Below are 14,874 nucleotides of genomic sequence, written 5' to 3' on the forward strand. Positions count from 1 at the left end.
CCAGAGATGTTCAATCGGGTTCAAGTCCAGGCTCTGGTTGGGCCACTCAAGGACACTCAGAGACTTGTTCCAAAGTCACTCATGCGTTGTCTTGGGTGTGTGCTTAGGGTCCTTGTTCTGTTGGAAGGTGAACCTTCGCCCCAGTCTGAGGTCCTGAGTGCTCTGGAGCAGGTTTTTATCAAGGATCTCTCTGTACTTTGCTTCATTCATCTTTGCCTTGATCCTGACTTGTCTCACAATCCCTACTGCTGAAAAACTCCCTACAACATTATGCTGCCACCACCATGCTTCACCGTAGGGGTGGTGCCAGGTTTCTTCCAGACATGACGCTTGGCATTCAGGCCAAAGAATTCAATCTTGGGTTCATCAGACCAGAGAATCTTGTTTCTCATGGTCTGAGAGTCTTTAGGTGCCTTTTGGCAAACTCCAAGAGGGCTGCCATGTGCCTTTTACTGAGGAGGGGCTTCTGTCTGGCCACTCTACCATAAAGGCCTGATTGGTGGAGTGCTGCAGAGATGGTTGTCCTTCTGGGAGGCTATCCTATCTCCACAGACGAACTCCAGAGCTCTGTCAGAGTGACCATCGGGTTATTGGTCACCTCCCTGACCAAGGCCCTTCTATCTGACTGCTCAGTTTGGCCGGGTGGCCAGCTCTAGGAAGAGTCTTGGTGGTTCCAAAGTTCTTCCATTTAAGAATGATCGAGGCCACTGTGTTGTTGGGGATCTTCAATGCTGTAGACATATTTTGGCACCATTCCCCAGATCTGTGCCTCGACACAATCGTGTCTCAGAGCTATACGGACAATTCCTTTTACCTCGTGGCTTGGTTTTTGCTCTGACATGCACTGTCAACTGTGGGACCTTAGTCCTGAAGGCCAGTTTTATTGCTTCTTTAATCAGAACAACAGTTTTCAGCTGTGCTAACATAATTGCAAAAGGGTTTTCTAATGATCAATTAGCCTTTTAAAATGAAAAACTTGGATTAGCTAACACAACTTGCCATTGGAACACTGGAGTGATGGTTGCTGATAATGGACCTCTGTACGCCTAAGTAGATAATCCATGAAAAGTCTGCCGTTTCCAGCTACAATAGTAATTTACAACATTAACAATGTCTACACTGTATTTCTAATCAATTTGATGTTATTTTAATGGACAAAAAATGTGCTTTTCTTTCAAAAACAAGGACATTTCTAAGTGACCCCAAACTTTTGAACAGTAACGTATGTGTGAAATAAAGCAATGGAAGATTGTGCCATTTAAGTCTGCCTGATGGATTAGGCACCATGGCATTAAAAATGGTTATACTGTGGTCTTATTGATTTTATTACCCTTCAGTGGATGATACACTCTATCATCTCTGGCCATCTTTTCTGATAGTCTAGTACATTGCCTTGCCAAAGTATTCATCCCCTTTGGCGCTTTTCCTATTTTGTTGCATTACAACCTGTAATTTAAATCGATTTTTATTTGAATTTTATGTAATGGACATACACAAAATAGTCCAAATTGGTGAAGTGAAAATAAAAAAATAACTTGTTTCAAAAAACTCAACAACAAAGAAAAAACGGAAAAGTTGTGCGTGCATACAGTTTAAGTCGGAAGTTTACATACACCTTAGCCAAATACATTTAAACTCAGTTTTTCACAATTCCTAACATTTAATCCTAGTAAACATTCCATGTCTTAGGTCAGTTAGGATCACCACTTTATTTTAAGAATGTGAAATGTCAGAATAATAGTAGAGAGAATGATTTCTTTCAGCTTTTATTTCTTTCATCACATTCCCAGTGGGTCAGAAGTTCACATACACTCAATTAGTATTTGGTAGCATTGCATTTAAATTGTTTAACTTGGGTCAAACGTTTCGGGTAGCCATAAGCTCCACAAGCTTCCCACAATAAGTTGGGTGAATTTTGGCCCATTCCTCCTGACAGAGCTGGTGTAACTGAGTCAGGTTTGTAGGCCTCCTTGCACGCACACACTTTTTCAGTTCTGCCCACAAATTTTCAATAGGATTGAGGTCAGGGCTTTGTAATGGCCACTCCAATACCTGGACTTTGTTGTCTTTCAGCCATTTTGCCACAACTTTGGAAGTATGCTTGTGGTCATTGTCCATTTGGAAGACCCATTTGCGACCAAGCTTCAACGTCCTGACTGATGTCTTGAGCTGTTGCTTCAATATATCCACATATTTTTCCATCCTCATGATGCCATCTATTTTGTGAACTGCACCAGTCCCTCCTGCAGCAAAGCACCCCCACAACATGATGCTGCCACCCCCGTGCTTCACGGTTGGGATGGTGTTCTTCGGCTTGCAAGCCTCCCCCTTTTTCCTCCAAACTTAACGATGTTCATTATGGCCAAACAGTTCTATTTTTGTTTCATTAGATCAGAGGACATTTCTCCAAAAAGTACGATCTTTGTCCCCATGTGCAGTTGCAAACCGTTGTCTGGCTTTTTTATGGCAGTTTTGGAGCAGTGGCTTCTTCCTTGCTGAGCGGTTATGTCGATATAGGACTCGTTTTACTGTGGATATAGATACTTTTGTGTCTGTTTCCTCCAGCATCTTCACAAGGTCCTTTGCTGTTGTTCTGGGATTGATTTGCACTTTTCGCACCAAAGTACGTTCATCTCTAGGAGACAGAACGCGTCTCCTTCCTGAGCGGTATGACGGCTGCGTGTTCCCATGGTGTTTATACCTGCATACTATTGTTTGTACAGATGAACGTGGTACCTTCAGGCGTTTGGAAATTGCTCCCAATGATGAACCAGACTTGTGGAGTTCTACAATTCATTTTCGGAGGTCTTGGCTGATTTCTTTTGATTTTCCCATGCTGTCAAGCAAAGAGGCACTGAGTTTGAAGGTCGGCCTTGAAATACATCCACAGGTACACCTTCAATTGACTCAAATTATGTCAATTAGCTTATCAGAAGCTTCTAAAGCCATGACATAATTTTCAGGAATTTTACAAGCTGTTTAAAGGCACAGTCAACTTAGTGTATGTAAACTTCTGATCAAGTGGAATTGTAATACAGTGAATTATAAGTGAAATAATCTGTCTGTATACAATTGTTGGAAAAATTACTTGTGTCATGCACAAAGTAGATGTCCTAACCGACTTGCCAAAACTATAGTTTGTTAACAAGAAATTTGTAGAGTGGTTGAAAAATTTGTTTTAATGGCTCCTACCTAAGTTTATGTAAACTTCCGAATACAACTGTATGTATTCAACCCATTTGCTATGAAGCCCCTAAATAATATCTGGTGCAACCAACTACCTTCAGAAGTCACATAATTAGTTAAATAAAGTCCACCTGTGTGCAATCTAAATGTCACATGATCTGTCACATGATCTCAGTATATATACACCTGTGCTGAAAGGCCCCTGAGTCTGCAACACCACTAAACAAGGGGCACCACCAAGCAAGCAGCACCATGAAGACCAATGAGCTCTCCAAACAGGTCAGGGACAAAATTGTGGAGAAGTACAGATCAGGGTTGGGATATAAAAAAAAATCTTAAACTTTGAACATCCCACGGAGCAACATTAAATGCATTATTAAAAAATGGGAAGAATATGGCACCACAACAAACCTGCCAAGAGAGGGCCGCCCACCAAAACTCCCAGACCAGGCAAGGAGGGCATTAATCAGAGAGGCAACAAAGAGACCAAAGATAACCCTGAAGGAACTGCAAAGCTCCACAGCGGAGATTGGAGTATCTGTCCATAGGACCACTTTAAGCTGTACACTCCACAGAGCTGGGCTTTACAGAAGAGTGGCCAGAAAAAAAAACATTGCTTAAAGAAAAAAATAAGCAAACACGTTTGGTGTTTGCCAAAAGGCATGTGGGAGACTCCCCAAACACATGAAAAAAGGTACTCTGATCAGATGAGACTAAAATTGAGCTTTTTGGCCATCTAGGAAAACCCAACACCCAACATCATCCTGAGAACACCATCCCCACAGTGAAATTATGGTGGTGACAGCATCATGTTGTGGGGATGTTTTTCATCGGCAGGGACTCAGAAACTGGTCAGAATTGAAGGAATGATGGATGGTGCTAAATACAGGGAAATTCTTTAGGGAAACCTGTTTCAGTCTTCTAGAGATTTGAAACTGGGATGGGGGTTCACCTTCCAGCAGGACAATGACCCTAAGCATACTGCTAAAGCAAAACTGGTTTAAGGTGAAACATTTAAATGTTTTGGAATAGCCTAGTCAAAGCCCAGACCTCAATCCAATTGAGAATCTGTGGTATGACTTAAAGATTGCTTACACCAGCGGAACCCATCCCCACTTGAAAGAGTTGGGGCAGTTTTGCCTTAAATGGGCAAAAATCCCAGTGGCTAGAGGGACCAAGCTTATAGAGACATACCCCAAGAGACTTGCAGCTGTAATTGTTGCAAAAGGTGTCTCTACAAAGTTTTGACTTTAGGGGTGGTGAGTTGTTATGCACGCTCAAGTGTTCTGTTTTTTTGTCTTATTTCTTGTTTGTTTCACAATAAAAAATATTTTGCATCTTCAAAATGGTAGGCATGCTGTGTAAATCAAGTGATACAAACCCCCAAAACATAAATTTTAATTCCAGTTTGTAAGGCAACAAAATAGGAAAAATGCCAACGGGGGGTGAATACTTTCACAAGCCACTGTAGGTGTCACTTTTTATGGGTGGATATGTTTCGTAGACAAGTTACACATTTGGATCATAACCAATGCATTGAAATTACAATTGGACTTACAGACTTGCATACATCAGAAATCGGGACAATCACATTTGTTTTACCCTAAATAGCTTTACTTATAGAAATGCATGAAACCTGGCCATATCGTGAACCTGCTAAGGTATGAGAGAAAATTAGTTTTCCCTCATATATCCCTCCACCTTAGCACTGTCATAAGCTATTTTCTGCTCTACTGCAAATCCTAATTGATCGCTCTCAATCTTAGCTTTACATTACATGGGGAGATGACATCATTTGATACCAGTATTTCGTGCCGCTCTTGCAGCCTAATGTTGTTTTGCCAGCTTTACCGCAAAGCACTGTCTAGACAAAAGCATATGTACACAGAAACACAGAGTGGATAAATGTTTAGACAATCATTATATATATTTTTTTTAAATGGACTGACTTACCTCTTGGAGAGAGCGCCAGTCATTGTTGAATTGCAGTTTGGCAAGTGTTCTGCAAAGGCCTCTTGCGCTTTGCTCTCTTTCAAGCGTAATGCTTACATGCTTCAGGGGAGTAAGCCAAATATGAAGAGACAATAGTGTAATTTATGAAATAAGTAGAGATAATGTCCACCCATGACGGTAACAGTGAATATGTATCCTATCCATTGACTGTTGCACTTTTGAAGCTCAATGTGCACCTTTTGCCTCAATGATGAATCATGTTTGTTCCTATTCACCTGTCAATCGAAAAAATAGTAGCGGTCATTTGAACAAAAGGGATAGTTCCTTTCAAAACAAAGAGTGTGGTGTGTTGTGAAGAAAGGAACTGTGTAATGCAGACATACACATAACAGCCAGGTAGAATTTGTATTGATTTATACTCATCATGGTAAGCACTCTCTTTTATCAGAACAATTATGACACCCACATACATCAGTCACGATCATGTTCTATTTTTGCTCATTTCTTCAGGGTACAACAGCAGCATCCCAGTAGGCCCAGGCCCCGTGCCCTAACCCCTACTCCTTTCCTGCCTCCTCCTTCTCCTCTCACAGGTCGTCCTCACTCATGCGCTTACTAAAAAACAGATCAACACCTGTGATGGCAGGTGATTTATTTGACACTAAACCGCCATGAAGAGAGAGCTGTAGAGAGGGAGGGACAGAGAGCCAGCAGACACACTAGCTAGCTGCAGCCCTGGAGGCCTGGAAGTCAACGCCCCACTGTAAACCACTTACCGCTTGCTTCGTTCTGCTTCTCATGTGACTGTTTTCTTTATTTCCTCAGCTAAAAGATGGCTGAATCATTGCCATTCATCACCATGAGGTCATAAAAAGCCCGGAGGATGATATAATCATGTCTATTGAGGGGGTGTGGTTGGCTGATGTCCCCAGTGTGTGACATCACTGAACCTGGGTCCGGCCCCCAAGACCACAGGCTTTGGCCCCCTCACAGTCAGGGCATATTGGGCCACCATGCCGCGGACCAATGGCTGAGGATTAAAGCATGTTTCCCCTGCGTCTGTCCATTTGATTGAGCTGATCAGACAACGCACAGTGCAGGATGTTGTCCAAGGACCTAACGAGAGTAGAATTATTGAGTAACAGGAAATGAAAAAATTCCTGCAATGCCGATCCACCACTCAAAGCAATTCTAGCGCAATCTGGCCTGCCCCCTCTCTGAACTCCAGCCATTGAGGTTTCTTTCTTTCTTTTTTTTCATCCTTTAATACAGAGACTATTATGGGGACAGAAACTACAGTACAGGCTTGATGCTCTCTCACTGGTTTCCAGTCAACAAATAGCTTTTGATGTTAGATGTGTAGTTAATAAAGCTGTATTCTTTACCTTTATAAGGATGTATGTAATACTGTGTGGCCCATCCAGGACTCATGTTACTGTTACTCATGTTACTGAAGCCTTATAATCCCAATAACTACCTGTCTATAAAGAAATGGAGTTACCCAGTAACAGTATTGAGTCGAGTAATTTACAAAGGACACATAACCATCAGGTGTGGGGGCAGTATTCACATTCACTGTCTGTCCCAAATCAGCGTAGTATTAAATGTGTACATGGCACTGTGTTTGGCTGTGTTAGTGGTCCAATATGTTGTAACACTTGGAACATTTGGAAATCAGCTAGTGCAATGAGGGGAACAGCTGGATTACCTAAAAGCCTGGCCTAATGGTCCTGTTTAGGATATTGTAAGGGCCATGGCATTGTAAGTACCTTGTGTAACAGGATCTTTCCTACAGCAGCATATTAATACCTGTGAAGTCAAGCAGAACTATTACCTTCGTGTTGGGATGTCAACCAACATCACATGAACAGCCTTACCAGTCCAGAGTTCAAAACATGAACAGTAACGCATTTATACAGTTGATTACCAACCAATTTGATTTAAAAGTGAAAAATAACACAACCCAAAGAGAGGAAGGCACAGTGTCTGTAAAATCTGTGGTGATTATCGTAAATAACTTACCCGAATAAGTAAGTTAAGCAAACATCGATATGTAAAAGAAAGTCTGTTTCTGTCAAACTGTAACCACGTGTAGACGAAAAGTGAAGGGAGGTATCAAACTGTGACCACACAGCCGCCAACCCACCAGAACCTTTATGACTCAGTAACACAGACTCACACTCGTGCTAAACGAGCGTGTAAAATATTAGCGAGTAGAGGAAAAATTACAGGTGCATTATTTTAATATTTCAACCGCATGTGGGAATGTGTAACGTGGCACCGCTAATGTGGCCCCACATGGCTGTTCTCGTTAACAGGATGGCTGGAGCAGGAGCTAGAGGTCACTGGGTGGCTGAGAACATTTGTGCCCATTAGTCAAATACCATTCGGGGGTTTGTTAAAACTTCAACACGGCTTAGAGCCATGTTTTGTGGTTTGTGAAACACTTCCTGTTCTATATGAGTTTCATTGCGTCACGACTCTAGGGGCTGCACAGGTAATGATGCAGGACTTGAAAACACATCTAGTCATGTATACTATTGCACTGTATCAGACGTACTAAATACTAACTGAACACCAGTTCTGTTACTGGGGTCCATTCACTTATACTGTATGGTTATGAATCAACCAAACATGACTATTTCTGCATTCTCAAATATACCCAAATCTGTCTCTCAGACAGAGAAAATGTGACCAGGTGATTCTTTCAATGATTCCCGATTCATTTACATTCTTCATTTACATTCCTCAAATACTTCAATTTGATCAAAAAGAACAACCATTAACCCCTGAGCTCACATATCAAACCTGGGTAGACAGAACACTTAGATAGGGTCCAAAGAAGTGATTTTTGACACCACTGATGTGATGGACCCGAAATACGTATCTAATCTAATCAAATCAAATGTAATTTGTCACATGCGCCAAATAAGGTGTAGACCTTACAGTGAAATGCTTACTTACAAGCCCTTAACCAACAATGTAGTTTTAAGAAAAATAAGTGTTAAGTAAAAAAATAGATAAGTAAAACATTTCAATTAAAATAACAAATAGTTGAAGAGCAGCAGTAAAATAACAATAGCGAGGCTATATGCAGAAGTACCAGTACAGAGTCAATGTGTGGGGGTACAGGTTAGTCGAGGTAATTGAGGTAATATGTACATGTAGGTAGAGTTCAGGTGACTATGCATATATAATAACCAGAGAGTAAAAGCAGCGTAAAAGAGGGGGACGACGACGACGACAATGCAAACAGTCTGGGTAGCCATTTGATTAGGTGTTCAGGAGTATTATGGCTTGGGGATGAAGCTGTTAAGAAGCCTTTTGGACATAGACTTGGCGCTCCAGTACTGCTTGCCGTGCGGTAGCAGAGAACAGACTATGACTGGGGTGGCTGGAGTCTTTAACAATTTTTAGGGCCTTCCTCTGACACCGCCTGGTATAGAGGTCCTGGATGGCAGGAAGCTTGGCCCCAGTGATGTACTGGGCTGAACACACTTCCCTTTGTAGTGCCTTGTGGTCGGAGGCCGAGCAGTTGCCATACCAGGCAGTGATGCAACCAGTCAGGATGCTCTCGATGGTGCAGCTGTATAACTTTTTGAGGATCTGAGGACCCATGCCAAATCTTTTCAGTCTCCTGAGGGGGAATAGGCTTTGTCGTTCCCTCTTCACGACTGTCTTGTTGTGTTTAGACCATGTTAGTTTGTTGGTGATGTGGACACTAAGGAACTTGGAGCTCTCAACCTGCTGCACTACAACCCCGTCGATGAGAACGCGGGCGTGCTCAGTCCTCCTTTTCCTGTAATCCACAATCATCTCCTTTGTCTTGATCACGTTGAGGGATAGGTTATTATCCTGGCACCACACAGCCAGGTCTCTGACCTACTCCCTATAGGCTGTCTTATTGTTGTCGGTGATCAGGCCTACCACTATTGTGTTGTCGGCAAACTTAATGATGGTGTTGGAGTCGTGGCCGTGCAGTCATGAGTGAACAGGGAGTATAGGAGGGGACTGAGCACACACCCCTGAGGGACTCCCGTGTTGAGGATCAGCGTGGCGGATGTGTTGTTACCTACCCTTACCACCTGGGGGCGGCCCGTCAGGAAGTCCAGGATCCAGTTGTAGAGGGAGGTGTTTCGTCCCAGGGTCCTTAGCTTGGTGATGAGCTTTGAGGGCAATATGGTGTTGAACGCTGACCTGTAGTCAATGAATAGCAAAAAAGTGATCTGGTCACATCCCTACAGACCATCGAAAAAAGTTATCTGCTCGTCTAAAGATGTGATCTGGGACGCCCCTGTGGATTGTCCAAGAAAAAGATAATGGCCAGCCCTATGAATCTTCCAAAAACACTGGTCTGGGACACACACCCTGATGGTCCAAAAACTTAAACAGGAAGTCCAATAAAGTTATCTGGAAGAGTCACCTGTGGTTCAAGTAAGTTAACCTGTGGTTGGAGGAAGTGATCCGGAGTACTCCACCAATCCAACTAGTGATGCAATGCTGTGCTTGAAAGGGATCATCCATGGGTTTGTAACTTTATCTAGAGCATTGGACATTTGCTCCGGATAAATAACTACATTATCTTCCCCATTTAAAACATCCCCAAAAATTGCTAACTTTAACCATTTTGGGGTTCTTACCGAAACTAAACCCAAAAGCTAATGTTATCATTTTGACAAGCCAAGTGAGTGAAAAAAAGTTAGAATTTAATGATTTTGACAGTGTTCATATCAGACGTCTGAGATAAATAGAAAAGCCATCACATATTGTGCAGTATACTCACACAGAAAGAACTCCTGTCGTCACTTTCTTCTCAAATATAACACAGAGGTAACTAATGAACAATCATTTGTCTCTGTCACTAACGTAGGGAGTTGAGTGGAATGGGTTTTTCTTTTGTGTGTAAACCTGCCAATTCCGAGGCTCTTTCATTCCACCTCTTCATGCACATGAGGGACGGTTCAAAGGGTGACTCTCTGACATGGCGTGTGATCACTCCTCCGTCCTTTATCTGCCTCCCCACATTAGCACGTAAATGAGGCTGCACTTGGAGTTTCTACGAGCTGCAGCGCGCTCAGTGTGAACAGGAGTTGCTCCGTTATCGTTATTGGACAGATTTCTGACATTCTAACACTTCAGTTTCATTAACATTCAAAATGGCTGTGTATTTGACACTGTTTATGTTCAGAGGATTTTTGTATGCTTTCAGGGGTTTTCATCTACGAAACCAACCTGAGTTACCAAAGTTATACGCCTCAGTTTATAGTATTATAATGACTTTTCATCGGTGTGCTGCTCTTTGTAAGAGTGTAATTACTGCAATCATTTATCAATAATACTCAGCAAAAAAATAAGCCAGTGTTCTTTGCAGAACTCCTGAGATTCTGACATGAATTAGTATTTTAGGCTGTAATATAGCTAATGAACAGCATTGTGATACTTCTAGTGGGTCTGGATATCCGTGTTGACGTGCCTGCAGCCGTAGTGTGTGTACCTAGGCCTGCGGTGGGGCGACTGTGAGGTCCTGAAACGCCATTGTGATTCAAGCGGAGCTTATCACATGGGATAGAACTGGCAGCCTCTTAAAAGGTATTATATGTACTCTCCTTCCTTCTTTCTGACAGGAGTCCTTGGGATGAAAGTGGGAAGCACTGGAAAAAAGAGACATTGTTTCCATGGCGAAGTCTTTGTTTCTATTCTCTCCATCCCGAGTCTCTCCAGGAATCCTCATTTCCACCATTCACCCACCCATCCTCAGATAAAAGATGGCTGAAGGCGGGTATTTTCTCAATGGGGACGGCTTGTAACCAGTCTGCAGAAGGGAAGTGGCACAAAGCTCAAGACTGAGAGAAGGTTGGAACACAGCTTTCAGACCTCTTTGAATTCGCTCGCACTGTGTAGGGATGCTGGCTATAGAATAATTTTCAAGGGGTCTAATCAGACAGTGAGCTGCAGACAGGTGCCTTGCCTGAGGCCTGATAAAGGCACAAAATACAATCTAAATTGTTGCATTCATATGAAAACTGATCGTGGAAGGGGATAATGATACCACAATGTTTATGAGTCCATTTCAATCCAGGACCCCCCCTTTTATCCCTGCGTTGGTTTGTTCAGGGCTCTAATAATTAAGCCTGTGTTCTTTTGGGGGGTGACGCTTGGTGATGTCCAGGTTTAGAGAATGCCAGACTTGGCAGCTGGCGTTCCTAAAGCGGGTGCTTGGCATTAAGACGAGGGAGGGGAGAGTTCATGCCAGTCCCTGGGGAGTGGGAGGTGTTAACTTCTAATGGCTTTCTCCACCACAGCCCTGACATCTGCAGGACTCCCAGAAAAGAGAGCGAGACGTTTTTTGAAAAATTAATGGAGCTGAATGCATCTCACAGTGAGGAGAGGGCTGGATTAATCAGCACATTAAGGGCTAGCTCCGGATTGGAAATAATTATGGGAGCTGACAAGGTGCTGAGGTGCCAGAGCGAGCTCCTTTCAGGAATGCATTTTAAAAAGCAGTTTAAAAAGCCTTCAGATGTTGGCATTATCTTGCGTGACCAAATTAGGGGCAAATGAGAAAAGTTTATCTGGCATTTTGGAGTATTGAAAGAGCTTAGGCTTTATAAATTATACAGTGTGTGTGTGTGTGTGTGTGTGTGTGTGTTTGTGTGTGTGTGTGTGTGTGCGTGCGCGTGTGTGTGTGTGTGTGTGCGCGTGTGTGTATGTGCATGTGTGTGTGTGTATGCGTGTATGCATGTGTGTGTGCGTTGCCAGTGTGTGTGCGTTGCCAGTGTGTGTGTGTGTGTGTGTGTGTGTGTGTGTGTGTGTGTGTGTGTGTGTGTGTGTGTGTGTGTGTGTGTATGTGCAAAGTGGGGGAGGGGATGTCAGCAAAAAGAATTGTGGGTAAATCCTATTTTTCTGAAAGAAAAAAAACCCAGCTTTCGGTAGATTAAAAGTGGGTGGTTTGTTTTTCTTTGAGGGGCGGAATAAAACTTAAAAGAGAATTAATTCAAACGGGTGCTTGAAACTATCATACTATTTGTGCAAATGAAAAGTGGATGTCTTAACACCCAGAAAGAGCCAGACGGTAAACGGATTATAGTTGACCACCCATGAAAAGCATGAAGAGGGGAAAAAATAAATGATTTAATAAGCAGCATGTTTTGCTCCCTTTCAGGATTAATCTCCTATAATTTTTTCCAGGAAAGTGATTGGTCATGCGTTCTGCTTATCACTGACATTCCTTCCCATTTGAAACATCATTTGTGTGATGATAGCCGTTTCCATCAGAACAGAATCAAGGTGATGTACAGCATGTCACTGATAAGACCTAGAGTTCTGTCAAACTGCGGGGTATTGGAAATATTTATCGAATATTGAAACACATCGCTTAGATTCATTTCTTTGTCACAGTGGTGAGCATTAGTTGAGAAACAGAGCTGCAACAATATATCTTAGTCCTCCTGGTCCACTCTATCATCAGAGACATGTGATACTGAGGCCCTCTATGTATTTGCAAAATACAAGAAATTGTATATCCACGTTGAACTAACACTCAATGTTTCTCAGTGTTGTGGTGTGCATTACTCAGAATATCAGTAAATGATGATATAACTTTAATTGTATGACATAAATGGTGCACAAACAACATAAAACAGCAGATTCTTGCTGGATTATGATATGGCACGTATTGTTTGTTACAAATCAGTTTCACTCAAAGTACTATGAGACAATGTATTTCCATTACTCATACAGAGATGTAAATACTTTTTATCAACAAAGCGATGAGCGGTCAATGATCTAACGCTCACTAAGTTTGGTCCATTTTGAATGAACTGAAGAAATACAGCATGTCCTGCATGCAATCAGAATATGCCTATATTGATTACAGGTCATAATGTTTATGTATTTATGGCAATGTGAAAACAATAGCTTTGAAGAGGTCCAGTGATGGACATCAAAAGAGAAATGCTTGTGTGAAATGCCAAACGTTTGGCTGGACGTTTGATCTTTAAAGGCCCTGATCAGATATGTAACCTTGGATAGAGATCTCCATTATGGCTATTGTTCTCTTTTAACACAACTGCTCGCCGGGGTAATGTCAACACGCCCAATGACCAATTGGAGAGGTTCAAAAACAAACAGCAAACTGCTTTAGCCTACAGTCTAAGCTACACAGCAACTGTGTAACAGTACAAGAGTCATGATTGGTATATATTGGTAAGACAACTTTGTCATAAATAATTGCAGAAAGTGCTTGGAGTATCCTCTAAAACTGCACGTTATTGGTCAAAGTGTAATTCTTCTTTCTCTTACCATTGCCCATGTAATAACTTACAATAGCTTGATTTACAGATCTAATCACAATTCTGAAATACCCAATCTGAGGGATACAAATTTTTATTTAACTACTTCTACTGTTGTTGTATTAGAAAAGGTCATACTGAAAAGGTTCCTCAATTGAAAAAAATAAATGGGTATGAAATTAACTTAATTGCCTTGAAATGAGACTCATATTACATGGTTTGGATTCTAGAAACTGACAATAAGTTATAGGCTACTGCTCGCAAAATGTTGAACAATTCAACATTGGAAAATATAATTGATTTAGTGACATAGATTGTAGATAAGAATGAGTTCATATGAGTGAAATTATATTCCTCCGTTCAAAATGTATAACAAGACAGAATAGAACTGAACGAATAATAGCCCACTCTATCGAATGGAAGTTAGTTAGGCCTAGTCATGTGTGAGGGAGAGAGTGTCTGCATGTATGTCTTTCCCCGCTCATAGCCTATGGGTGTAATACTTAAGCTTTCACATTTGCAAAATCCGACAGGATATTTACCACATGTAAATGCTTACATTTACTTGGAATTCTAATTTCCCCTAATCTATGTGTGTGTGCATAATTGTGTTTTTCAGACCTCACCTTAGCCACACTGCTCGAGGGTCTTGGCTGGATCATCGTTATACTCTACATTACAGACACTAAACTGGACTGATTTGGATTATTTTGTTGCAGTACAGTACTCATCATAGAGCAGCGGTTATAAATAAATCAAACATGAAGTAAAGTGGTGCGAAACGTTGTTGACTTACGAAACACTTAATCATTTATCTAACTTTTTCCTTCATCAAACAACACAATTTGTCTTTGAACCAACTTCACAAAGGGGGAGTTCCAAAAGACATCCATGGCTGCTCATTAAGGCCTGCCCTACCTACTATTTGGCCTCAGCTCTCCAGGCCTGGGGGACACTGAGTCAGGGTTTGGTGTTTGAACACACCTCTACCTCCTCTGTAAAGATGGCTGATCAGATGAGAGGAAACAAAGGTTGTTATTTATATACCCCTTTAGATATGCTTTTACTACCAACCACCTCCACCTCCAAACACGCACATGCGCGTGTACACACACACACACAGTCAGTCACGCACACGCGCGCACGCACACACACACGCGCGCGCACACACACACACACACACACACACACACACACAGCAGTCAGTAGGTTGGTTACTATTCCTGTGTAACTAGTTTTACAAAGACGAGAGCACATGGAGAGCAGTTCTACTGCACCCAGGGTCACGATCATTGCGATGACAACATCCGAACAGAAGAGAACAAATGGACCCAATTTACTATACTTAACACCTGGTGTGTTAGTCGCTAGGCTTTTAATGAACTCTAAAGCTATAGCAGTCATCCTTATTATCTGGATGATTTCTCACGAGAAATTACCATTC

General features: G+C 42.0%; 1 long non-coding RNA gene across 1 annotated transcript; it reads left to right on the forward strand.

The window, feature by feature from the left end:
• The first annotated feature begins 10,913 nt into the window (after nucleotides 1-10,913).
• LOC115152637 (uncharacterized) lies at nucleotides 10,914-14,201 on the forward strand. Its single transcript, XR_003867545.1, has 2 exons — nucleotides 10,914-10,992; nucleotides 14,050-14,201. It is a non-coding gene; the product is annotated as an uncharacterized LOC115152637 (long non-coding RNA).
• The last annotated feature ends 673 nt before the right edge of the window (nucleotides 14,202-14,874 follow it).

The sequence above is a fragment of the Salmo trutta genome, chromosome 18 (assembly GCF_901001165.1).
Source record: "Salmo trutta chromosome 18, fSalTru1.1, whole genome shotgun sequence".
NCBI classification, from domain to species: domain Eukaryota; kingdom Metazoa; phylum Chordata; class Actinopteri; order Salmoniformes; family Salmonidae; genus Salmo; species Salmo trutta.